This window comes from Molossus molossus, unplaced genomic scaffold (genome assembly GCF_014108415.1).
Source record: "Molossus molossus isolate mMolMol1 unplaced genomic scaffold, mMolMol1.p scaffold_m16_p_16, whole genome shotgun sequence".
Classification (NCBI taxonomy): Eukaryota; Metazoa; Chordata; class Mammalia; order Chiroptera; family Molossidae; genus Molossus; species Molossus molossus.
This window is the reverse complement of record NW_023425351.1, coordinates 46,197,829-46,223,838: the sequence shown is the minus strand read 5'-3', so window position 1 is coordinate 46,223,838 and position 26,010 is coordinate 46,197,829. Positions and strand designations below refer to the sequence as shown.

General features: G+C 40.5%; 1 protein-coding gene across 2 annotated transcripts in view; it reads right to left on the bottom strand.

The window, feature by feature from the left end:
• Positions 1-12,984, bottom strand: part of ATP6V1C1 (ATPase H+ transporting V1 subunit C1) — a 40,435-nt gene extending 27,451 nt beyond the window's left edge. The window contains exon 1 of one of the 2 annotated variants that reach the window (XM_036263923.1): positions 12,775-12,984. The gene's annotated coding sequence lies outside the window, so the exon portion shown is untranslated. Of the gene's footprint in view, positions 1-10,991; positions 11,035-12,774 lie in introns of those variants that run through there. The other variant, XM_036263924.1, reaches the window with a different exon arrangement.
• Between the last annotated feature and the right edge of the window lie 13,026 nt (positions 12,985-26,010).

Sequence of the window (26,010 nt, the reverse complement as noted above, 5' to 3'; positions counted from 1 at the left end):
TAGCCTACAGGAGAAACTTCAAATGTTAAACTTCAAAGTTATTATATAAATATAATTCTACCCATATTATTTTCCAACTTGATCTTTTCACTCAACCCATTTTTAGAATTATTCATGGTGATTCATATAAATGTAGTTCATTTCCTTTTCAATGCTATATAATATTCTATGAACAAACTAAAATTTATCATCCATTTTCCTCTGGAAGACAGTTATATTGCTTTACTTTTTGGCTATTATAAACAAGTCTGCAGTGAACAATTTTGTACTGCACATCTCTGTTTTTGTGAGTTTCTCCAGGACTGAGAGAAAACTGTAAAACAGCTGAATTGAAGAGTATGATAATGTGGTAGAATTATCTCAAAGATGAAGGCAACAAGTCTTTCCATGCTCCTTCGCAATGTGACTGCCACTCCTGCTATCAAAAAATGGAGTCTATTTCCCCTTGCCTTAAATCTCGGCCAGCCTGTGACTTGCTTTGACCAACAAAACCCATGGAAGCCACACTACTATAAGTTCAGAGCCCAGGTCTTAAGAGACCTTGAAACTTCAACCTATTGGATGGCTGTCCTCAGACCATGTGGAAGGAAACCAGTCTAGCCTACAATAGGATAAGAGGCCACTTGGCAGAAACAACACTATAGCTGACAACATCTGTGCACTGCATACTGGGGATCAAGCCCACAACCCGGGCAGGTGCCCTGATCAGGAATCACCCAGCAACCTTTCAGTATACAGGCTGAAGCGGAACCTTCTCCTTTCCTCTCTTGCTCTTAACAACAACAAAAAAAAAAAACTTAAAAATAAATATATAGTATTTTCAGATCAATGTATTTAACAATTCTCATTGCATAGTGTTGCAAAAGTACAAGCTTGGGCTACATCTGTAACATAACTAAGTTGCTTTTTAAATTAAATTCCTAATGAAATGGTGTGGGTCTATCACCTGCTTTCCTGTCATCCCCTGTTCGTGTCCTCACCTGAACCTGGGTCACCTCACCTAAGCTGCTCCAACACTTGCTCCCTTTTCACTTCCCTTTGTCCACATTGGCCTTGGTTTCCTGGATCTAATATTCTTGCATTTAACAAATTTAGCTTTTTTAGTTCAAACACCAATCATAAGACTACCTTGAACTTTAAAATTATCAGTTAAACCTAATACCATCTTTAAATTTTTTTTCTTAAGTATAGATTATTTATTTATTGTTAATCCTCACCTGAGGATATTTTCCATTGTTTTTTTAGAGACAGTGGAAGGGTGGGAGAGAGAGAAACATTGATGTAAGACAGATACATTGATTGGTTGCCTCCCACATGACCCCGACTAGGACCAGAGACCAGACCTGCAACCCAGGCACGTGCCTTTGACTGGAATTGAACCTGTGACCCTTTGGTCCGCAGGCCAATGCTCTTACCACTGAGCCAAACCAGCCAGGGCTAAACTTCTTTTAATAATCCGGATCTTGCCCTGGCCGGTTTGGCTCAGCGGTTAGAGCGTTGGCCTGCGGTCCAGAGATACTGGGTTCAGTTCCCGCTAAGGGCATGTACCTCGGTTGCAGTTTGTCCCGGGCCCTGGTTGAGTAGTGCAGGTGGCAACCACTCCATGTGCCCCTTTCACGTCGATGTTTCTCTCTCTCTCTCTCCCTCTCTCTCCCTCCCACTCTATCTGAATAAAAAACGAAAAAATGTCCTCCGGTGAGGAAAAAAATAAATAATCCAGATCTTCTAAGTGATAGCAGTTTTAGAAAATTGAGGTTTTATTGTAATTATTTATACAAGTGCTTCTATTAAACAAAGTATAGTTGATGACACATTTTTATACCTCCTTTCTCCCAAAAAATGGCAGGTGATAAAATCAATTGTTAAATCCTTCCTGATGATACTGGTAAATTATCTAAACTGCAGCTTCTTCAAAGACTGTAATAATAGGAGCGATTACAGTAGATGTCACTATCATACCATTAAGAGTTCTGGAAAATCTTTTTCATCCAACAGGTTTCCAAAGGATTTCAAGAATTAGAAAGAGGATCCCATTTTCTCATCTATAAATACTTGCCCTATCCTACTTCACTGAGCTTTTATCAGGATCAAATAAAATTATATCATGATAATTCTAAACAAAACTGGAGTCCAGAAATGTTTAGGAAATTTATAGCATGTTCTCTAATTCCACCTTTTAACTGGAGCCCTCTCTAGAGCCTGTTTGGAGATGAGGAGGAAAAGATGTCTTCCATGTTTGGTACTGTGTTATATATATACTTCTCATTATCTTAATTCTCATGCCAGCCCTATACGCTGGGTAGTAATACTCAGAGAGGTGAGTCATTTACCAAGATCACACAACCAGCAGTTAAGGTTCAAATCTCATTGTATTTGATTATAAAGGCCATGTTATTTCCACCATGTCATGCTGGGAGAAGAGAATGTTCTGCACCCAACCCTACCTGAGCTCTCCTATTTGGAGAGAGATCCACATGTAGCCTTAAACCTTTTCACTCCATGTTTGACTCCAGGCTCACAGCACCCTGTAAGCCCAATGAATTCTGCTACTAGATAAAGGGATCTGGGCTTCCCTTCCCTTTTGTTTTCATTTCTAAAACAGCATCAACCAGCCTCCAAAACTATGCCATCTCCTAAAATAAACAATGATTCCTCCAAACAGAAAAGCAATTTTTTTAAAATTAGAGATTCAAGAGACCTGGTGTTCAAGAGCACAAACTTTGGAGTCTCACGTAGTTGAAACCCTGACTCTACCCCCTTATTAGTTTCCTCATCTGTAAGGAGGAATATTACAAAACTCCTCACAGAGCAGTTGGAAGAAATGAATAAAATGATGCATCTAGATCTTCTCCTTTCCATTTGACCTCCCTTCCTGAGGGTGACTGTATTAGCTGCTGCCCCAACCCATTCTACTTCCAAAGGCTGTTCCCAGTATCTCAGATGAAAAATATCTTGTTTACTTAATACCTTACAAATGTCACTATTACACTTTTTAAATAATATACTTTCCTCTCTACTACACTGGGAAATCCTGAAGAGCCAGAATCATATAGTCTCTGAAGCCCTATAAGCCAGCATATACAATTAATAAAGACTGTTTTATGAATAAATGAAATGTAATTATAAGTGACTCTGAGTCAACCAAAACATCTAATTAGAGAAAAAATAAAGACCACTAAAAATACTTAATTTTTTATTTAGAGGCTTTCAGAGAACAAATCCTAGTTTTACTTTATAAATTAAAAACTGGTTAAGTTGCAAATTACTAAGTCTTAAGGGTGAATTCAGTCAAAATATAAGAGAGGAATTGAGAAAAAAACCTTATCTGTACTTTAACAAAGCCATGGCCTCAGTTCTTTTATCCCCTAGTCAAAGTAAATAATAAAAAGGACCTGATGGGAAAGACAAGCTACTTAAACATCTAAGGATAAATGTAAGAACTGCCCATAAGGACAGCATCAAATAAGTCTTTTGCAAAATCCCTGTTTTCTCTGTCTTTAAATAATGTTCACTGTCATCTTGTCATCTATGAAAGTCACATAAAAAAAAATTCTCCTTGAAATTTAAGAATAATTTAAGCTCAGTTCCAAACAAAATTTGTTGTAGATGAATATATATGTTTTGGTAAGAAAATGAAATCCAACATATATTGCTAAACACATTTCCCTTCTTCTCTCAGGTGCATGGGAACAAAGAGTTGGTGTTGACTGGTTATCATCTCACCAAAAACCTGGACACCTCCACCTCCTCTAACTGCTTCAGATGACTTCTAATTATTTCCTTTTGTTTCATCCCATATTTTGGAAGCCAGGCAAAAATGCAGGTATATCATATGTTAAACAAAAGAGAAAATTATTTAAAAGGTATACCAATTAAATGGTGGAGTTCAAGACTCAGATCTAGGTCTCAGTCCCTCTGTTATATGTGTGTATGAATGTGTGCATACATAGTTTCTCTCTTGATGATTTTATCTACACTCAAGGCAATTCCAGCCTAGATGCTGAACACTCTCCCAAATTTGTATCTCCAGCCCAGGCCCCTCTGCTGCTTCTAGAGCTGTACCCAACAGGTCTCCATAACTGACTACATGACATCTCCACTTGGGTGTCTCAATAGCACCTAAAACTCAGTATTCCTCATCAGATTCATAATCTCTTCCCCCAAACCTGGTCGCACTACTCCAGTGTTTCCTGAATTTGTACAGCTGTCAACTAGAATTGTCAAATGTCATCAAGAGAGCAGCCAATACTTATTGGGTACTTAGTGTCTACTAGCACCAGTCAAAACACTTTACATGTATTGTCACTTAGCACTTTTAAAACAACCCTATCAGATGGGCAGTAGTTACAAATGAAGAAACCAAGGCACAGAAAGTACCTCATATATTATGAGATATATCACATTATATGTATTCATGTCATATATCACATGGGAGCATGTATTATATGCTCTCACAGCACCTTCCCAAGGAACACTTTTTATTAATGTCTCTCTTCCAAATAAAATGCCCATTAGGGTAAGTGGAAACACTGATAATTTTTGTTCACAATTGTATTCTCAGTACCTGGCACAGAGGCTGATATGTAGAACCTCAAAAAGATGCTAATCTACTTTCAGTCACACTGTGGATTATTTCACTGCAAATTCATGTAAGCATACATTATGTACTCCTTTGTAGCATGTCTTTGACATTTGTCCATGCTGAGTGTATCAGCAGTAGTTGTTTATTGCTTAGCATTCCATTACATGAATATACTAGTTTGCTTATCTATTCATCTGTTGATGGAAATTTGGAGTGTTACTGGTTTGGGGCCATTAACAACTAGGGTGCTATGAACTTTCCCCTACAAAGTTTTTGTAAAATATTTTTTCATTTCTTTTGGATAAACATCTCAAAGTAGAATTTCTGAGTTGACTGATTAGCATATATTTAACTTTATAAGAAGCTACCAAACTGTTTTCCAAAATAGTTATAACATTTTGTATTCCCATTAGCAAAGTATGCAAGTTCCACTTGTTCCACATGCTCACCAACACTTAGTTCTGTGAAGTTTTTAATTCTGATGTCTAATATAGCAATATTCTTTTATAATACAGTATGGGGCAAAAGTAGATTTACAGTTATGAATACAAGAAACAGAGTTTATTAAGTACTGCATTATTTTCCATACGAACTGTAAATCTACTTTTGCCCAACCCTGTATATACTTTCTGTGGCATAAGAAAAAATGTGCCTACCCCAAGGTCACAAGGACTTATTTTACTTGGACTTCACTGACCATCCTGAATCTATGTTTACAGTTTTCATCAAATTTGGAAATATTTCATCCATCATTTTCTTCTAATTTTTTTCTGCTTCCCTTTCCCTTCCTTTGAGACAGAAATGTTAAATTACCTGATATTATCCCACAGGTCAATGAGCTTCTATTCATTTTTTAGCTCTGTTATTCTCTGTGCTTCAGTTTGGATATGCTCTTGCTGCATCTTTTAGTTTGCTGGCCTTTTCTTTAGAATAATCTGCCATTCATCTCATGAAGTGAAATTTTCACTTTAGATGTATTTTTCAGCTTTATAAGTTCCATTTTTTTAAACCTTCCATTTCTTTCCTCATTATGTTCATGTTTTCTGTTAAATCACTGAGCATATTTATAATTCACAATGTTACAATGTCGATCACTGGATTTTGTTTTCCTTAGAGGGAGCGGGAGCAAGGGAAAGAGAGAAAGAAACCAATCACATGCCCAACCAGGGCCAGGGAGGGATCAAACCCACAACCTAAGTATGTGCCCTGATCAGAAATCGAACCTGCAACCTGCAACTTTTCAGTGTGTGAAGTCACTTGAGAATCAGCACGATCCAGCAAGGCTTGTTTTTCAACTTTTTTGTTCAGATGTGTCCAATGCTGCACTCTAGAGCTAATTTAGCTCTATTACTAAGGTCTGACCTTCTGGGGATTCTACCGAATGCCCCAGGTATTCAATAAAGTATTCAAATACCCTCAGCTCCATGAGCCCTGGAAATTATTCAGTTTAAAGCTCTCTGGTGATTTTTTTGCTGGCCCTTCTGCAGCTATCCCTATACAGACTTCTGTCTAACTCCCTCCTCCTCTCTGCCAATCTGACCTGCAAATCCCGGCTAGATAAGCGTTCCCCAACTTCAGTCTCCTTAACTCAGCAAGACAACATGCCTTGTTTGGTTTCCCCTTCCCAAACCATGGTCCAGAGAGTGACTCTAGGCAGAAAGTCGAAAGATTACAGAGCTCAATTCATTTACTTCCTCGCTCTCAGTTCCTATACTACCTATTATCCAACATTTGGAAGCAGTTTTTTCACATATTTTGTTTAGTTTTCTATTTGTTTATGGTGGAAAAGCAAATATGTTACTAGTTATCCCATCACGACCAAACACTTTTAAAGTCTTGCCCTGGCCGGTTTTGCTCAGTGGTTAGAGCGTTGGCCCGGAGAGACCTAGGTTCAGTTCCCACTAAGGGCACGTACCTCGGTTGCAGTTTGTCCCCGGTCCTGGTTAAATCATGTGGGTGGCAACCACTCGACATATCCCTTTCACGTTGATGTTTCTCTCTCTCTCTCCCTCCCTCCTACTCTATCTGAACAAAATATCAAAAAAATGTTCTCGGGTGAGGATAAAAAATAAGTAAATAAATAAAGTCTTACCTAGTTAGTTATATAGATTGTTCTTGAGTTTTTAGTTTTGCTATCTAATTGCTCTGTTTCTATGTAGGAATTTGGCCACAACTTCCCGGCCTCTCTCAGCCCCATGTTTTAACATTTGATAGAAAACAGGAGTAACAACAACAGAATGTGAAAAATGTAACAAGTCTAGGCTGTAAGACTGCAGTAATATTGTGTTTGTGAAGAATGAAGTACAGTGCTCATGTCTAGCTTTGGGTAATAAGAAAAATGTTCATTTTCATTAAAAATAAAAAGAACAGATGCAGCTTGAATAAATGTCCCACACATGCACATATGTCATTAATTTGCAAATGTATGGCATGTTATCATGATAAAATATAAATTCACTTAAAAGAATATATAATATGTGTCATCATTATCCTAAAATTTTATCATGAGACCCCAAAAAAGTGTTGTGATTAAAAAGGGGGGCAGCACAATTTCTGAAAGGTAGTTGGTCAATATTTATGAAAAGCCATAAATATGTGGACACACTTTGGTCCAATTTTTCCAACTTTAAGAAAGGAAACAAAGTTATGTATAGGTATAAATATTCAGAACCATTGTACTAAAACAGGAATTTGTGATTATATAGTGAATGTTAAAAGAAATGGCAAATATTCTTTAAAAGATGGCTAAATGGCCTGGGCCGGTTTGGCTCAGCGGTTGGAGCGTCGGCCTGAAGACCAGAGAGGCCCAGGTTCGGTTCCCACTAGGGGCACATACCAAAAAAATTTAAAAAAAAAAAAAAGATGGCTAAATGTCATCTCATCATTATCAAGAATTACAAATTATTGTTAACCCTATAATATAGAAATGGTTTTTGTTCTGTGGAGTTTAGAAACCTTAAATACATCAACCCACTTACTGCATGCTGCATATGGAAACTTACAAACTTTTAAAAAGTGAAAAGCTATATAATAATATGAAATCAAGTACAAGGCAAAACAAAATCTGGTTAAACTCTCTCTTTGCTCAAGAAATGCACAATTTTATTTAATTATGGAGGACAGAATACAGAGGATTTTAAACGTTAGAAAATTTCTTGTAATTTCTGGTAAGGTTGGAAAATCGGTAGACGTGGCAAGGAAGGCACTGTACACCTATTTCCAAAGTAATCGTCAGAACCTTCTGAGTTCCCAGAGACTTCCTCTCTGCCACAGGCAACTCAGCAACACCCCAAGGAGCCAAGAATTCCTTCCATGCCAGGGGATTCCCTGAATCTACTACACTCATGGCTCCCAAAACATTACTTCCCTTTTCTTTCAGACTGGTATTTTAGAATAGTGAGTGGACCACAATACCATGTTCCATTAGAAGGTGCTGATATCTCTAACACAATGTATTTTCCTCAATGCATTACTGTAGTAAGTTTGAGATTCTGTTTGCTCTTAGTGACAACCACTTATTGAATATGTACTATTTAATAAACACTTTAATATGGTACGCAATTGTGTACCTAATTCTTTCAAAGACGTTATCACTACCCCCACTTGCAGATGAGAGAACAAATAAGGAAGTTACTTGCCCAAGGTCACACAGCTAGTGACTACATACATTTTACATGCTAGTTTATTAAAATACTACTCTTAACATCTATATCCCCAACATCTAGGAGACTGCCTATCACTAACAAGCACTCAGGTATCTGTCCAACAAATAAATGGCACCACACATGGCATTTTGCAACCAAATGGTACCTCTCTTCCAGGAGTTTGGAAATAATATATGGAGGCATTTTAGGTTGCCCAATGTAAGGATCATTATCAACATTTAGTGGATAGGGGCTAAATAAGTGACTGTCCAAATGCCAATAACACCCACAGAGAAACAAATACCTTTCATGGTAAAGTTAATTCATCTCTTAATCAGCCTAATTTTCAAGTAACTTCCTATCATTGATAGTTTAAAAAAATACCTTAAAAGGGACATCAGTCTCATTTTACATATCACCGTTTTTGCATTTACCTGGCTTTTGTTGTTGTTGTTAATCCTCACACGAGGATATTTTTTCCACTGATTTTGAGAGAGAGTGGATGGGAGGGAGGGAGAGAAGGGGAGAGAGAAAGAGAAGCATCTGAGATAGACACATCAATTGGTTGCCTCTACCAGGTACATGCCCTTGACTGGGAATGGAACCCCTTTGGTGCACAGAGGGATGTTCTAACCACTGAGCCCACTAGCCAAGGGCTTACCTGGCATTTTACTTTCTTCTTTTTTTAAACCCTCACCCGAGGACACTTTTCCATTGATTTTTCAGATAGAGTGGGAGGGAGGAAGAGAGGGAGAAACATTGATCTGAGAGACACACCAACTGGCTGCCTCCCGCATAACCCAAACCAGGACCGGGGATCAAACTGAGGTATGTGCCCTTGACCAGAACCAAACCTGCAACCCTTTCGTTTGCAAAGCCAACACTCTAAACGCTAAGCCAAAGTGGTCAGGGTTCGCATTTTATTTTCAAATACCCATTTCATTTTAAATCTAGAGCTAATATTCCATTTTATATTTTCTGATGGAACCAAAGCACCTCTCTTCCACTCCCACCTGGCTCCCTTCAGTACATTTGCACAATGATATAACATTAGAAGTAGATTTACCACTGGAAAATCATTTTTGCTTCATTATAGTTTGAAAATTCTAGTTCCAAGGGTCACTCATGTCAACAGGAAATTTTAGATTCATTGGTTCACTGCCTGTGCTATCTTTCCAAGGGCACTATGCTAATGGTTTCTACTATGTCTTAAAAACATCATTGAAATGGGAATTTAATATGAATTCATTTTTATACAACTAAAATTGTATAGAAATCCACATCCAAATGGTGAGACTGACTTACTTTTGCAGACAGACCAGAATATAGACAAGAACAACATTTAACTAGGAGGTACTTAGTTACAAAACTGTAGTTGTCCCTAAGCAACTTAAGTTCAAAGGAAAGACTGACTGTTTAGGGACTAGTGGGCTATTAGGAGATCCTTTTGCAAAGGTTTATTCTAGCATTCCAGTTTTGCTCTTTGGTCAATGAATTATTTCACAAGTGGGGGCGGTAGAATCAAGGAATCAGATTTCTGAAGCCCACAAGTTTTTTTTAGGTTATTAAAAACTAATGTAAATGAGGTTCCTAAGACTAATATGCCAAAAAATAAAAATGAGCATTTCCTGCACAGTTTTAAAAGCAGAATCACTCTAACCACCTAGCTTGCTCAGCATTTACTTTAGTCAAACCCCAAGTACTGAGTCTTTAGATTTTATCTAGTCTAGTCCATGCAAGACATACCAAAAGAGACAAAGATCCGGGAATTCTGAGAGACAACCCCGAGGCTGTCTTCAGCACAATCTGAGACTTGCTTGTTGCAAAAGAACCCTGACAACCTGAGCACTTTCAGCTTGCCTCTGTTGTTCATCATCACCTCCAGCTGAACTGTAAAGTGAATAGCTTTACCCAAGCTTACAGAACACAATTTTTAACCAGCTGCCAATCCCTTGAAGCTGTCCTACTAGAAAAAGTTCACCCAAAGTTCTGAACCAAAGATTACAGAGCACTTCAAGAAATTCACCCTTCTCTCTAGATGTTAATGTGGCAAGTACTGTGTAGGTAATCAGCAGGAACAATACACCGACTACCATGGAAGTTATGCCAGACTTAGACAAATCACTTTGTTTCCTAGTTCCAAAGTCCTAGAAATGTTCCCATTTATACAATGAATAGCATTTTCATCTACTTCCCTCAAAGATCTGTGAGAATAAACATGAACGGTAACTGAGTCCTCCCTGTGACTAACTACTGTTCAATAAACGATATTCTGAGTAAATGATATTACCAAAGAATAAATTTGGAAGGCCAAAACAGATTTTTGCAAAAGAGTCTACCATCAACCCCAAAATGATCCAGCCTCCCCTGTGTACTTCAGGACTGCCTAGAGGTAGTTATAACAACTATCAGTGAAGGGTGCAAATAGAATCATTCTTCCTCTTCCCAAAATCCTTAGCCCCTCTAAAAGTAAGCATAGTTAGCCCTGGTTGGTTTGGCTCAGCAGTTAGAGCCTCAGCCCGAGGACTAATGAGTCTCGGGTTTGATTCCAGTCACAGGGCACATACCTCGGTCGTGGTCCGTCCCCAGCCCTGGTTGGGTCATGCGGAAGGCAACCAGTCAAGGTGCATCCATGTTTCTCTCTCTCTCTCTCTCTCTCTCTCCCTCCCACTCTGATGATAAATGGAAAAATGCCCTCGGGTAAGGATTTGAAAAAATAAAAAAATTAATAAAAGTGAGTATAGTTAAATATTCTCCTTAATTACCTTTGGGAAGAGATAAAGCATGTTGCCTTCCAATCTTTCAGAGGCTCTTCACTTCCTGCAGGAAAGTTTAAACTGCTTTGCCATCTCTTGGTGAAATTATGACAATATCCTTTTGCATCCTCCACATTCTCAACAAAATTTTCTTTTCAAATCCATATCTAACTCATCTGACTCACTTCACTGCCTATAATCTTCACTGGCTTCCCTCTGCTTTTAGGAATAAAAGCCCTGCGGGGCCTAACCCCAGGCTTCCTCCATTTGCCTATCTTACACGACTCCCTCCGGATTCAGCCATGCTAGTCCTATTACAACTTCTCAAAAGCTTTTTTCCTCCTGACATCTCAGGGCAATAATAGATGCTGTTCCCTCAGTCTGGAATGTTTTCATTTACACCTTCACATCCTTTTCAGATGTCAGTGCAAAAGCCATAACCCCCAAAAAGCCTTCTTTAAAACTTCTAGAAAGGCCATGTCCTTTATAAACTCTTTGACATCACTCTGTCATTCCTTCAAAGCAAATTTCAGACTTACACAATTATTTATTAAAATCCATCTTCTCCACTTGATTGTGAGCTCTATGAGAGGCCTTGTTTTCTAAATCCTATCACCAGCACATGGTATATAGCTGAACATGTATTAGTTGAATAAGTCACTCAAAAGACTTCATTATCTGACCCCAACTTTATTTCCCACTTCTCCGAAATTCAAATCCACAAAACTGCACTTTTGACTCCCCTAGAAGCACTTTTTCCCTCATATTCAGGCCTTAAAATCCTGCGGCTCTCCCCACCTAAAATGTTCGCCCCGCTTCTCTCCACCTGTTCAAATCCCATTGGCTTGCCAAGACCTAACTCCAGTTATCTTTCCTCCAGGATATTTCGTAGTGCCAGTTCATACATCTGTGCCTGTTCCACAATTCCAAAGCACTTAGCATTCTTTTTGATAATTACATATAACCACATAGTATTTCAGTGTGTCGTGTGCGTGACTTATCTACCCAACACTGGTGCAAACTCCTGAGGCTGAAGTGGTTACATCCCATTCCTCCACTCCAGAGCACTGCTAAGTACTGGGCGCTCACTGAAATGTTTTTCCCTCCAGAGAACATTAACTTCCCCTAACTGCTCTATTTCTCAGGTGATTCAATTAGCCTTCTGTGACTCTCCCCTCAAGTTCCTTTTCAGGGGTTTCTTGCCTACCCTTCCCCAGTCTAACAAATGGTTTGAATTCTCTGGATTCTTGTTCTTCGGTGCCTGCAAGGACCCTGCGTCCTCTGTGAGGGCGCCCTGCCTACAGGGGGGGGGGGCTCCCACCCGGGGGGGCTCCCACCCCCTTTAAACCTCCATCCCCTACACCATCAGGCCCCTACACTCAGTAAAGGCTCTTGCGCTCGCTGTGACCTCATACACACCACCCCAGGTACTCATCTGGGCCACTCTGTCACCTTCATCCTCCCCAATCAAGGGGGCGTGGATATGCTGTGACACCCCCACCCACCCCCATCCATGGAGAATGTCCCAGACCCGCCGTGTTACTCCTTCTTGCCTCTGCAATTGAGTAGCCCCTGGCGCCGTTTCTCCTTTTCCCTCCTTCCTCTTCTTAAGAGACGAACCTGGGCCCAAGGTTACGAAGAAACGATGCCGAGAAACCAGTCACAGCCACCCAGCCATCTCCAACGCCACAGCCTGGGCCCCGCGCCCGCCCCCATCCTCCCCAGCCCGCGCCAGCAACGCAAGCTTCGGCCTGGCCGGGACTCCCCTCCGGGGTAGCCATCGCTCACTGACCCAGGAAGGTGTCAAACGAGGAAGTGGCAGCAGTAACAGGTACGGAGGCGGACACAACCTGGCAGACGTTAACGGCTCAGCGCTCCATCCCTCCCAGACCCAAGCTCCGTCCTCACGGTTTCCTCGACCCCAACACCCATGGAGCAAGTCACGTGCCAGCCGGAGCAAGTCAGCTGACCGCGGCGCGCGCCACTCCGCCCACGCGCGCGCTACTGCGCAGCCGCAGCTTCTGCCGCGACCTCCGAAGAGGGCGTGGCTGGGAGGATCCCGGGAAGCTGGGAGACCCGCGAGTCCGGGCCGGCGACCCTGTTCCGTCGTGGGTGGAGTTTCCCGCCCTGCCGGCGTGGGGGAGGAGTCTCGCTCGCCCCCCATGAACGTCACCGCCACCACTCCTACCGTTTTCCTACTTCTTCAGGTTTCCGCGGGTCAGTCCTTGTCTCCAGCCTCGACACAGGCTGTCCACTCGGGGTTTTGTTCAGTCAGCACGGTTTTCTGAGTAATAGCCTTACTAGTGCACTTCAGCTGACTCAAAGCTTCCTTCCAGTCCCCTTGAAGTTGATTCCATGAATGTTCACCCCGCATTTACTGTGCACTAGGCTTTGAGCTAATTTTTTTTAGGATTGTCTACTGGAGCGAATCACTCCTTGAGCATGTTATCTAATTATATTATCTAGTTCAGGTCTATGTGTGGTGCGTGGTAAACATAACTAGTTGAAACCGCATCAGAATGGGAAAGGAAGGTTTTGGGACCAGGCATGGACGGGAGGAAGCATGTCCTTTGGGTGGTAGGCAGGGAAGGTAGCAAGCTGCTCTTCTGAACCCTGTATATTTCATTGGCTTGAGAAGATAGGGGGTATTATTCTAATTTAGAATATAGTTTTAGAAATGGTGAACTTTGTGATTTTCCAATTTAATCCTTTTAGATTTACAGCTGAGAACAGCGAAGAACCAGAGGTAATAGCTGTTTTACACAAGGGAATGAATGGACATGTCTGGCTCCACTACTGACTATGTGACTGTAGGCCTCTAAACTTCAGGTTCTTCTGCTGTGAAATGGTAGTAACAATATGCGCCTTAGAGAGGTATTGTGAGGATCAAATGGAGTCTGCATTTAGCACAGTGCTTGGCACATAGGAAAAATCTAGTAAATGGTTGCCATTATTACTGTATATTCAGGGACCCAGATTTTCTGAACTGTCCTATGCTTTTTCTGTGCACCTGCAGAAATTCACCATATTGGAGCAGTGTCCAATCGACCATCAAGCTAGCTTAGCTTTTGTCCCCTGCTGAAGTTCATCAGTCCATTGAATGTGGGATCCCCAGGGCCACATGGTTATGGAAGAAACATGAGCAAATGCAAGGAAATAGGAATGAGAGAGCCAAGGGCAACAAGAGATAATTTCTTTGTTTAGGGGATTATGTATCCCCAAATTTTTGCAGGCTTGCAGTGACCACACCCATTCTGGTCAAAAGTCTCTGTACCCAGTGTTTTTCAGGGAATGGGCCAGTGGTTCCCTGGGGAGTATGAAGTTGCAGCTTCCTGGTAAAGCTGCCCAATGGCCATGCTTATAATGTCTGGTCTCCCTTTTGCTCCTCTCCTATTATTAATAACTAGCTGGTTACAATGGTATCAATACCAAACCAGTGGTTCTCAACCAGAGGACATTTAGCAATGTCTGGAGACATTTTTGCTTGTTACAACCTGTAGGAGCTCCAGGATGCTTCTGTAATCTAATGAGTAGAGACCAGGAATGCTTCTAAACACCCTACAATGCACAGGACATCTCAACAACAGAGAATTAGCTGATTCAAAATGTTAATAGTGCTGAGATTCAGAACCCTGGTCCTAGACTCATGACATTCTCAGATTCCCAAATTCTTTTTTAACAACACAGTATATAATACTCTCAGTTTTTTGTCTGTAAAACATATCTACCTGTATTGTTGTAAGAGTTAAATGGAATCATGTATTAAATTATGATCATCTTGCCACCTTGAGATGTTAGCTAGGCTCACTCTCTAGATCAGAGATTGGCACCTATATGCCAGCCTCATAGTGAATTCCTGACTTGTCACAATCACAAATTTCTACATATCATGCTCCTTGCTGGAGAAGAATAGAAACAAAAATTTTAATTAATTTCAAGTATTTAATTAATAATGGCCTTTAAAAACATATTTTTAGCCCAGCTGGTGTGGCTCAGTGGTCGCCGGCTCGATTCCCAATAAGGGCACATGCCCAGGTTGTAGGCCCAATCCCCAATGTAGGGCATGCAGGAGACAGCCAGTCAGTGTTCTCTCTCATTGATGTTTCCATCTCTCTCTCCCTCTCCCTTCCTCTCTCTCTAAAATCAATAAAGAAAAAACCATATTTTTATTTATTTCTGATTCAACAATTAATGTGTATTAATTTTTTAATAATTAGAAAGTATAGATAAACAAAAAGAAGAAAAAACTCATCACCTATTATTCCACAACTCAGGGAAAATCACCTGGGTACATCCTTAAAGAATATTTCTATTCAGAGGCATGCCCATATGCAACCTGTGCTATAGGCTCAGGGAGTATGTCTGTGTCTAACCTTCCTCAGAGCAGGAATTAAGGACTTTTGTCTTCTTGGTGCCTCAGCTAGGCTATCAGCTATAGGGTATCTCCCCTCCAGTCCCTGTTGTTGACCAGGATCACCGTTAATGCCTCCCCATCTATGAATTCTTTTCTGACCCCCATAATTATATATAACAACAATAACAGGCTTCTAGAACACTTACCATTGTGCCCAGCATTGTTCTGTGTGTTTTGCACATAATAACTCATTTAATCCTCACAACAACCTTTGAAACAAGTGTTATTATTATCCCCATTTACATATGAGCAAACTGAGACACAGGGTGATTACGTAATTTGACCCATTAGTAAGTGTCAGATCTAAGTTCTGAATCCAGGGTGCCTGACTGTTGGGTCCATACTATTTTTTTTCTAACATGACCAGGAATCAAACCAGTGACCTCTTGGCACATGGGATGATGCTCAACCAGCTGAGCCACACCAGCAAGGGCTGGATCCATACTCTTAATTTCTGTAGCATAAAGTGTCTCCTTGCAGTGTCTATTAGACACACTCCTTTCATACTCTGAATTCTCATGCATTCTTATGGCATTTAGCCAATTTCACCTACATTTTATCCAACTTTACAAAGACCATCTTTTACTCGGGGTATTAAATATGCATTGTATGTAGTAAGCATTCAATAGATGATAACCAAATAGATTTCACAACTAAGGGACAGGCCAGATTTTCAAACATTTTATGACAGAGGGGAAGGGAAGAAGTTATCTAAGTAATTAAACCTGTCTGTTCCATTCTTCTGTTCCCTGTATTCTTGGTCTCCAAACTAATAGAAATGATCATCTTTGTCATTATCTTCTTGGAAATGTGAAACCTTCTTGGGAGCAGCAAATGTTTATAGACATAAAAAGATCTAAAAAAATTTTAAAGTAGTTCTGCCCTCCCACATTTATTTCAAGATTTTACCTTTATTAGTCTAATTTGCTCAATGCAACTTTAAATAACACAGTGGGAAAGATTTTGAACAACTACTGTTCTATACTAAGTGGTTGCCTATGAACAAAATGTATTTAATTTTCATCTTATTTACACAAATAGCCTAAAATTAATAGTGCAGTAAGTTAGCATTCAATAGTTATAATGAACCAATCAGTTAACAAACATAAAAAGCAAAAATGTGCCCCCAAAAACCCTGATGTATTTAATAATTATAAGCATCTCTTTCATCTCCTATTTGTAATTTCTCAATTTACAAACTTCTTTCCAAAAAATTTATATATTGGGGGGAGAATGTGTTTAAAATTATCAAGAAAAATAACACCCATTTTAAGCACCCTTTGAATATCACTATGTCAGCCCTTACTATTTTATTGAATGTATTTATTTGACTACTATAAGGAAGCAATTCTTCTTGGATCGCTCACATTTCTGCATAGCTTGTGAGTAGAGGCACTGACTGCCTTTTTTTCCAGACTATCTTTTCAAGGATGTTTGTATAGGAAACAGCATTGGAAGAGCAATAATGTTTCCCTCTAAAGTACTGAATAGCCACACTTACTGTATAGTGTGAAGATTTGGGTTCCCTAAGCTCAGGGTTACTGTCAATGAAATGGAATGTGTGTCCCCTTATCCATCTGAGCCCATCTATGTCCCCTTGTGGGAATGGGGGGCTGGGGGAACTGAAGCAAATATGCCTGTATTATATGGAAAAATCCTGTCTCTGACCCAGGGGTCTTGTGTCAGCTACCAGCATCCATGAAATTGTGACATGACAAGCTAATTCATAGGGTAAAATCTCAGGCGCTCCCCAGTTTTCAAAAGTGTTGGTGACAATAATGGAATATATCATAGCCACAGCTTTCTGGAAGAGAAAGGATGATGATCTCATGGGCCAATTAATGGAATTTTCAAGAAGTCCATAGAAATAGAGAGTGAGCCAAATTGTATGATCCCTTGTAATCAGTTGTTGGCTAAATTGGTATGGTCTGCTGAACAATAAATGACCCTCTGCTTTATTGCCTGTTAATAAGGAAGAATTTGGGAGGTGGTTGCAGGCCATGTTGCCTCATAGACTCCAAATGGGGCCATGGTGGGTATGCTGCTAAAGCCTCTCCTCCAGGCAGAGACTTTCTCACCACTTTTGAAATCAACTTCAGGTTTGCCCCTAATAATGACCAGTATTGATATTTGTCTTGGGTAGGCAGAAGGTCTCATCCCCCTATCAAACAAGTTCTAGGGATTATAAGGATAATGACCAATTGGTTGAGTATACTACTCACCAAGTCTTCCCTACAGTGGCCTATGTGGGCCAAAGTGGGGATGTAAGCCGCTGTAATTTATAAAAATGCCTTGTCCCTGTGTATAACTTCCAGATGAAAGGGAGTGAATGGAGAAATGTGAAGGTATATCTACTGGAATGGGACACACTGATTCTGTGATGGTAGAGGGGGAACAACAACCCAGCACCTGGGAAAATAACACCTTAGAGCTCAGTGGGTGTGGGGAAGGAAGGTCTTCCAGGGTCTTTGTCTTTCAGAATCATCCCTATAGGCTTTTTCAGGAAGGAAAACATCTTAATGTGATTCTCCTCACTGTTGCAAGCATCTTCTGTTGAACTCACTGTTGGGTCTGCCATCCTCTGCCAGATGGTCTGAGCATGATTTGAGGTTTGGTTGCCATTCCCTTTAACCTCACAAGGATGCCTATCTGAAACAGCAAGGGATGGCCCTCCCACACAAAATACCTGTCAACGCCTCTGGATGTCTTCCCCACCCCCATTCCTATAGCCATTGCTCAGCCATTCCATAAGGAGGATAAATGCCACCTACCTGGTGACATGGACAAACAGGAGTTTAGTCTGACCACCCTCAGGCAACTCCTCCATAAACAAGAATGGAACTCAATTATTCAAAAGCCACCTGAAAACCATAAGATTTAACAGCTGGTGGAGAGGTCATATTGGTGTATTGTTGACCTATGCCCACTGAATGGTGTAGGACTGACTTGGGCACCTTCGGATCTATATTGTTTGCATGGAAGCCAGGCGTTATTTTGACTCACTTCCAAAGGCATGGTATCTTGAACCTTAGGAGTGATCATAAGAGACCTTCAAGAGTTTAAGAAAACACAACTGGTAAAGAACATAGGTCCTCAAATGACTATGGAGATTTCTCTAAAATGAAGCTTCCTTTGATTACTCAGTGTTTTTGCACAATCAGCAGCAAGTTATTGCTACAATGGAGGTCATCCAATTAGAAAAAGCAGTAGAAAAATTGTCCCTGAATTTAGTTGAAGTGATGACACCAATTTGACCCTGGAAGGCATTCAGGTCACCTTCAACTTCCTGGCCAAAGATGTTATATAATGGTAGAATTGTTTCAAACTCCTGTTTTGTGAGCCAATACAGTCTATATAATTGCTAATACATCCTACTGTGCCTACATGAATGGCTTGGGCCAAGGGCAAAGGTCAGTACAGAAACTTAAGGAGAGAGTCCCTTGACTTTTCTTAAGTTAGACCCTGATGGTTTCTGGGAATTGTTCAGTGGGTTGATTCTGAGACCCCAGGAGACTTAGCTGAGGCCATGGCTGCAGGATGGCCTCCTACTGTTGGGATACCTGTTCACAGTGGCCTTAATAAGATCTATATGAGACAAGTTGAACAGATGTGGTTCCAGCCTGTCAGTCAGGTTAGTCAAAGTGGCCAGTAGAGTGGCATGTTTATGGGAAGATTCACTAGAAGCCAAGACAGTATAGAAACTGGAAGCAATACCTCATAGGGTTTTTTTGCATTTCTGCCATTGTTGTAGACTCTGTTTTCAAGGATGTCTATATAACAAACAGTGTTGGAAGATAAAGATAAAATTTCCCTGCAAAGCAAAGTTTAGGTAAGCATTTTTAAAAATAAATACTTATTTTAGAATAGTTTTAGATTTACAGAAAGGTTGTAAAGATAACAGTTTCCACTCAGTTTCCACTATTATCATTATCTTATATTAGTACATTTGTCTAGGTAAGCTTTTATACTCTCCAGTCTGAAAGATTTGGGTTTCCGTAGCTCAGGGTTCCTCTCCTGGAATGCAACCCATTGTGTGTCCCGGCACCCAGCTGGTTCTGTCCACACAACCCTGTAGAACTTAGAGGCAAGGGGAGCTGATATAAACAAGATTGTGCTCATACTGATTACTGTACTGAATAATCAAGTTCTTTTTCTCTGTCCCAAGAGACTTGTATCTTATACAGCATCCATTAAAATATGGCAGACTAACTTGTGAGCAGGGTAAAATCCCAAACTCTTCACATTTTTGACAATACTCCCTTCCCCTACCCACTCCCCACATGACTGTAAGCTCCTTGAAGGCATGAAACAAGTTCCTGTTTGATAAATACATATTGAACTGAACTAAATGGGCTAATAATTTACTTCAACAATTGTGTAGAGTGAATTTGAGGTCAGAGATCAGGCTGGTATCAGCACAGAACTGAGTTATATCAATCAGTCTTTGCCTCCTAATTTAAAGGGAATGGAACACACTCTGTGGACCCATGGAAGTAAATAAGTGACGGTGAGAGAAAGTTAGAATGTTGGGGAGTTGAACAGGTAAGAGCTCTCTGCAAGGTGTGAGAGAAGTCTAGACCAATTGGTAAAACCTGGTGTTCAAAGGAAGCAGGAATAGACCCTGAGTATCGCTGTCATATGGTCATGAGAGTGCATGAGGAGCACAATAATACACTATCAGTCATGTCAGCAGAGCTCAGTAACAGATGGTTCTAGCAGACATTCAGTGAGGTCCATGCACCTTTGAACAGGCCCTGGCTCTTGGCCTGGAATTCAGCAGTAAGATTCTATCCTGAACTGTATAGCAAGAGAAGCCTGGATTCCAAAGTAGGGATCCTCAAACAGAGCAGGCTGTACTTTAAGAAGTACAATTAATGTCATATTATCACTATTTTTAGAGGAGAACACAGTGTATCGAATACAAATTACAGAAGTTAACATCTGACAAAATATTTTTGCCATAACTGATTCTCTGGGGGTTTTGGTCAGTAGCCAATTTACCAAAACAGGAACTGGTCATTTAGGCACAGGGTGATGATCACAAACCTTGGCATGGTGAACTAGAGGGTCTCATGTCTCTGCTTCCTCAAGGCTGGTCTCAGGTTGAAACAGAGCCCTGAGCCTCCAGAAAAATACTGCCTCAGAAGCTAAACACGAGCAGTATCTGAAGAACCATGTGAATAATCACAGCCTATTTTCTGTTAATACACATGCACTAACATTTACTTTTAAAGCTTTTTAACTTTCACTTTTTTTTTATCATCACCCGAGGACATTTTTGCATCTATCTTCAGTTAGAGAGGGAGGAAGAGAGAGAGAGAAACATTGACTTGAGAGAGACACATAGAGTGGTTGCCACCCACATGACCCCAACCAGGGCTGGGGACAAACTGCAACTGAGGTATGTGCCCTTAGCAGGAACCGAACCCAGGACTCTCTGGTCCTTGAGGCCGATGCTCTAACCACTGAGCCAAACTGGCCAGGGCTTAACTTTCACATTTAAAAGTTAAGGTATCATTAAACACTCAGATTATGCTAAAACAATCCCTGACATTAATAAAAACACAAAAGTAGCAATTTACTTAGAGAGCATCTAGATATAGCTAGTCATGTATTATTAGCATATGAGATGACCCTTTAACTTTAAAAAATAATCATGTAACATTAAATCCAGTTTATATGAAACTACCAAATCCACCATGGCATATAAAAAAATTTCTGGCTCCTTTATTTACTAGCTTTATGATCCTGGGAAAATATCAAGTTCCTAACCTATTAAATGAGAGTACTATTAGCACCTCGTAAACTTTGAGATTTGAGATAATGGAAGTGGGAGTTCCTTGGATTCATACTCGCTATATAATTTTTAGTATGATTATGATTGTTTTATAATTTTCCAGCTAGGCTTTACAAATATCCAGACCAAAATGGTATATATAAGTTCCAGTGTATTCACTGAGAAAATACACTCATGCACACACATACCCCAAGCAAAGGGAGTGACTACAAAGGGTGAAGTATGAGAAACAAATTCTAATGGGATATAAATGAAAATGATATTGACAACATGAAAGCAAGCATGAATGAACCTGCTGGTTGGAATTTAGCCAGTATTTTTTCACTTTAAACAGTTCAATAAGAGCTATAACAAACTAAGATTTCCTCTCAATAAACATACATTTTGTAATCAAGGAGCAAATAAAAGTCTCTCCCTACACCTATAAGTTTGCTGGGTATGATTAATTATAAAGAAACCAAGGGGGGGGGGGGTAAGTATGAGCAAATGTTTTCTGTTCATTATTAAAAAGCAACCTAATAATTGTATGTGATTCTATTCAAAAATAGAGCAAATACCTTCAGGCTGGGAAACACTGTTTAAGACATAATTTATGCCCGGCTGGTGTGGCTCAGTGGTTGAGCGTTGACCCATGCACCTGGAGGTCACTAGTTCGATTCCAGTCAGAGCACATGCCCAGGTTGTGGGCCAAATCCCCAGTGGGGGGCATGTAGGAGGCGGCCAATCAATGTTCTCTCTCATCAATGTTTCCATCTCTCTCTCCTTCTCCCTTCCCCTGTCTCTAAAATCAATAAAGAAAAAAAAAAAATTTACAAAAAAACAAAAAGACATAATTTACCTTTTCCTCGTTAGTTGTAACTTTAAGCCCAGAAATGAAAAGCTGCACAGTAAGTTCCCTTCGTACATATGGTTCTTTGATCAGAACTAGAAAACACTATTTTGTGTATACTAGCAATTACTTCACAAGTATCAGAAGGTAAATTGCTAGTGCTTTAACTTACTGATTCAATAAATGATTATTTTTTTAAAAGTATACCCATCTAGCCCTGGCCGGTTTGGCTCAGCGGTTAGAGCGTCGGCCTGCGGTCCAGAGAGACCCGGGTTCGGTTCCCGCTAAGGGCACGTACCTCGGTTGCAGTTTGTCTCCGGCCCTGGTTGGTCGTGCGGGTGGCAGCCACTCGATGTGTCCCTTTCACGTCGATGTTTCTCTCTCTCTCTCTTCCTCTCTCTCCCTTCCACTCTCTCTGTACAAAAAATGGAAAAATGTCCTCAGGTGATGATAAAAATAAAATAAAAAATAAATAAAAGTATACCCATCTAACCCAACCACACATTCCCTAACAACAAAGGAGCTTGTACTGAGCTGCCCTAGGATTCTTGTTGAACATGCAGATAACTGGGACCCGTGAAAAATACTGAATTCTGGAGGTTGTAGCCTGAGTATGTACATTTTAACAGAACCTCACTAAGTTTAATACATTATTGAACTAGAACTTGTTGACCAGTCCTTCTGAATCTCTGCAGCACAGTTGTGTTATTCATTTAGCATTTTGGACGTACAAGTAAGTGTTCATTCATCCAACAAATTATTTTGGGTGCCTATTATGTGCCCAACACTGTTCTAAAAACTCAATTGTTATTTCTTTGTCTGTCTACTACCAACTAGATTAAAATGCCGTTTAGATAGAGATCCTAAGCAAACATTGTTTTGTAATCCTAGAGAGCAATAATATACCCTCCATTTAAGAGTTACTTACCAAATGTCCATTTGCTCCTTCTTCCTTTCTAACAGAATCCTAGTTTTGTTCAGGGACTCATTCATATAGGCAAGTGTTTCAGAGAAAATTGTCCGGAAGGGGTCTGATTCCTCTGAAGGAATGCCATTTCTCTTACCAATGACTGTAATAGGTGTTTTCAGGTGACCTATTTCTGGCCAATGAGGCATGAAGTCTGCTGGAAGGTTTCTGTGACATTTCTTTACTCCTAGGAGAGAGCTGCAAGAAGAGGTGGTCTCTCCTGTTCCTCCAAATAGTTATACTTCAGCTGTGATACCTGGAACAGCCACCCTGCTACTTCCCCGAGAAACATTCTTCCAATGGGGAGAGCAGAGAGGAGAAAGGAAAAAACCCTGGGTCCTTATTGACTTTGTTGAGCCACTAGTTAACCAACGGCAACATCGACTCTACCTTGGGACTTCCAGTGCTTTGTTAACATTAGTCTGAGTCTGTGTTTTTGGATTTGCAGCCAAAGCATCCTAACTGATGATTCAAGATAGTTCAAGATGATGTTGACAAAGACTTGAAAAATTAAATGATAAATTTGCTATGTTCAAAGATGGTGCCACTGACCAGGAGTAAGATTTATTTGTGGGGCTGTGAACAAAAATATCAATTCAAGACCTACAGTCTTTACCCCACAGAGTGTCCCTCTTTCTCCTAAGCCCCCATAACCTCCTTGTGTGCCATTCAGAAGCAGGATGGCCCTGGCCAGTTTGGCTCAGCGGTTAGAGCGTTGGCCCATGGACCAGAGAGGCCCAGGTTCGGTTCTCGCTAAGGGCACACACCTCGGTTACAGTTTGTTTCCGGCCCTAGTTGGGGTCGTGTGGGTGGCAACCAGTCGATGTATCTCTCTCACATCGATGTTTCTCTCTCTTTCTTCACCCCTCTCTCCCTCCCGCTCTATCTGAGGATAAATGCAAAAAATGTCCTCAGGTGAGGATAAAAAAAAAAAAAGCAGGACGGTCATGAGGAGATGGGTGGCCCCCACAAATGTCTAGTGGCCACCACTGTTGTCTTCCTTTTTGACCGAGACTGCCACCCCCACCCCCTGGCTTCCATCTGTTTCCTCTCTTGGCTTACCTGACACTTGTTTACATTGTCACTTTTCTTCCTATACATTGAACCTGTCCTCCCTCTCTGTCAATGGCTCCCTTCTTTTTATACACATGAAAGATGAGTCTTCCCAAAGGATGGCTTCTCCATTCTCTGTTTCTTTCCTTTCACTAGAATTTAAACTGTTCACTCATCCACATTTGCAACTGCTTAGTGGACAGTTTCATGTAGATGTTTCACTTGAATAAAAATCAATGTGTTCAAAGTCAAACCTACCAATTTATATCTGAAAACCATCTTTATTTCTGGAAATGATACCATAGTTTTTTTAAGATTAAGACCTCAAACTCCTCTTTGGTTTCTCCATCTTACTCATAATTTTCACCTGGCTCCAGGTCCTAATAAGTCCTTTTTTATAATTTCTTTTACACACACACACATCTCTCCCCTCCTTCCTTTCTGTTCTTACAGGAACTATCCTGGTTCAGGCTCTGATTTTACTGCTTTAAACCTGTAATACTGCAGTACTTCTAAAATGAACTCCTTCCATGCCCCTGCCTTCACCACCAAATCCAGAACAATCAGAAACCTCCAGTGAGTTTCTACCACCTTCAAGTGCATGTCCAAACTCCCAGGCCTAGAATGGCTCCAAAATGAGACCCACAGCTGTCTCTTCAGGCATGGCTCCAAATATGCCTCGATACAAACTCTGCAACTCAAACAAGCTGGTTAGTCCTCATTACCCACATAATCCTTATAGTTTCCTTCTTTCAGTCTCAGCTTTATATTAGACTGCTGTTTGCCTCCTCCCTGTTCCCATCTACCAAAATTGAACCTCCTGGTGCTGGTTTCTTCCCAGTCAGGCACATACCCAAGTTGCACGTTAGATCCCTGGTCAGGGTGCATGTGGGAAGCAACCCCTCAATGTTTCTCTCTCCCCACATCTCCCTTTCTCTCTCTCAAAATAATAAATAAATAAATAAATAAATAAATAAATAAATAAATAAATAAATAAATAAAAAAAAACTGAACCTCCTGCCCTGGCTGGGTAGCTCAATTAGTTAGCATTGTCTCAATACACCAAGGTTGCAGGTTTGATCCCTGGTCAGGGCACATACAAGAATCAACCAATGGATGCATTAATAAGTGGAATAACAGCCCAGCTGGTGTGGCTCATTGGGTGAGCATCGACCCATGCACCAAGAGGTCACCAGTTCGATTCCCAGTCAGGGCACACGCCCAGGTTGTGGAACTGAACCCCAGTGGGGGACATGCAGGAGGCAGCCAATTGATGTTCTCTCTCATTGATATTTCTATCTCTCTCTCCCCCTCTCCCTTCCTCTCTCTAAAATCAATAAAGAAAAATATTTTTGAAAAATATTTTAGAAATTAAGTGGAATAACAAATCGATGTTTCTTTCTCTCTCTCTCTCTCTCTCTCTCTCTCTCTATCTATCTATCTCTAAAACCAATTTTTTTTAAAAAAAGAGTAGTGATAACTTAGGGACAGGAGAAAAATGAGGGAGGGGGGCTGAGCTTCTGTCAGGGCCCAAGTAAGTCGGAAATTGTCCTGATCACTGTATATGGAAGTTTTTCTTTCTTTCTTTCTTTTTCTTTTTTTAGAGATTGTTGTGATTTTTATTCAGTATGGTATTCTGATTAGAATAAGAGCAGTGATGCCCTGGCTGGTTTTTCTCAGTGGTTGGAGCATCAGCCTGCAGACCAGAGAGTCCCGGGTTCAGTTCCCGCTAGGGGCACGTACCCAAAAAAAAAAAAAAAAAGAATAAGAGCAGTGAGAAAATTATGCTTTACAAACATTGCATGAATACTACATCATTATGATTATAGCTTTGTATTGATTGTATATATAGAAAAAATAACATTGGAATTAAGGCAATAACCACATGTGCAAACCAAGCAGGTCAGTCAGTCATTGTTTTGAAGGATAAGCTTTTGAATAGGTTCGTTTAAAAAAAAAGAATCTCTC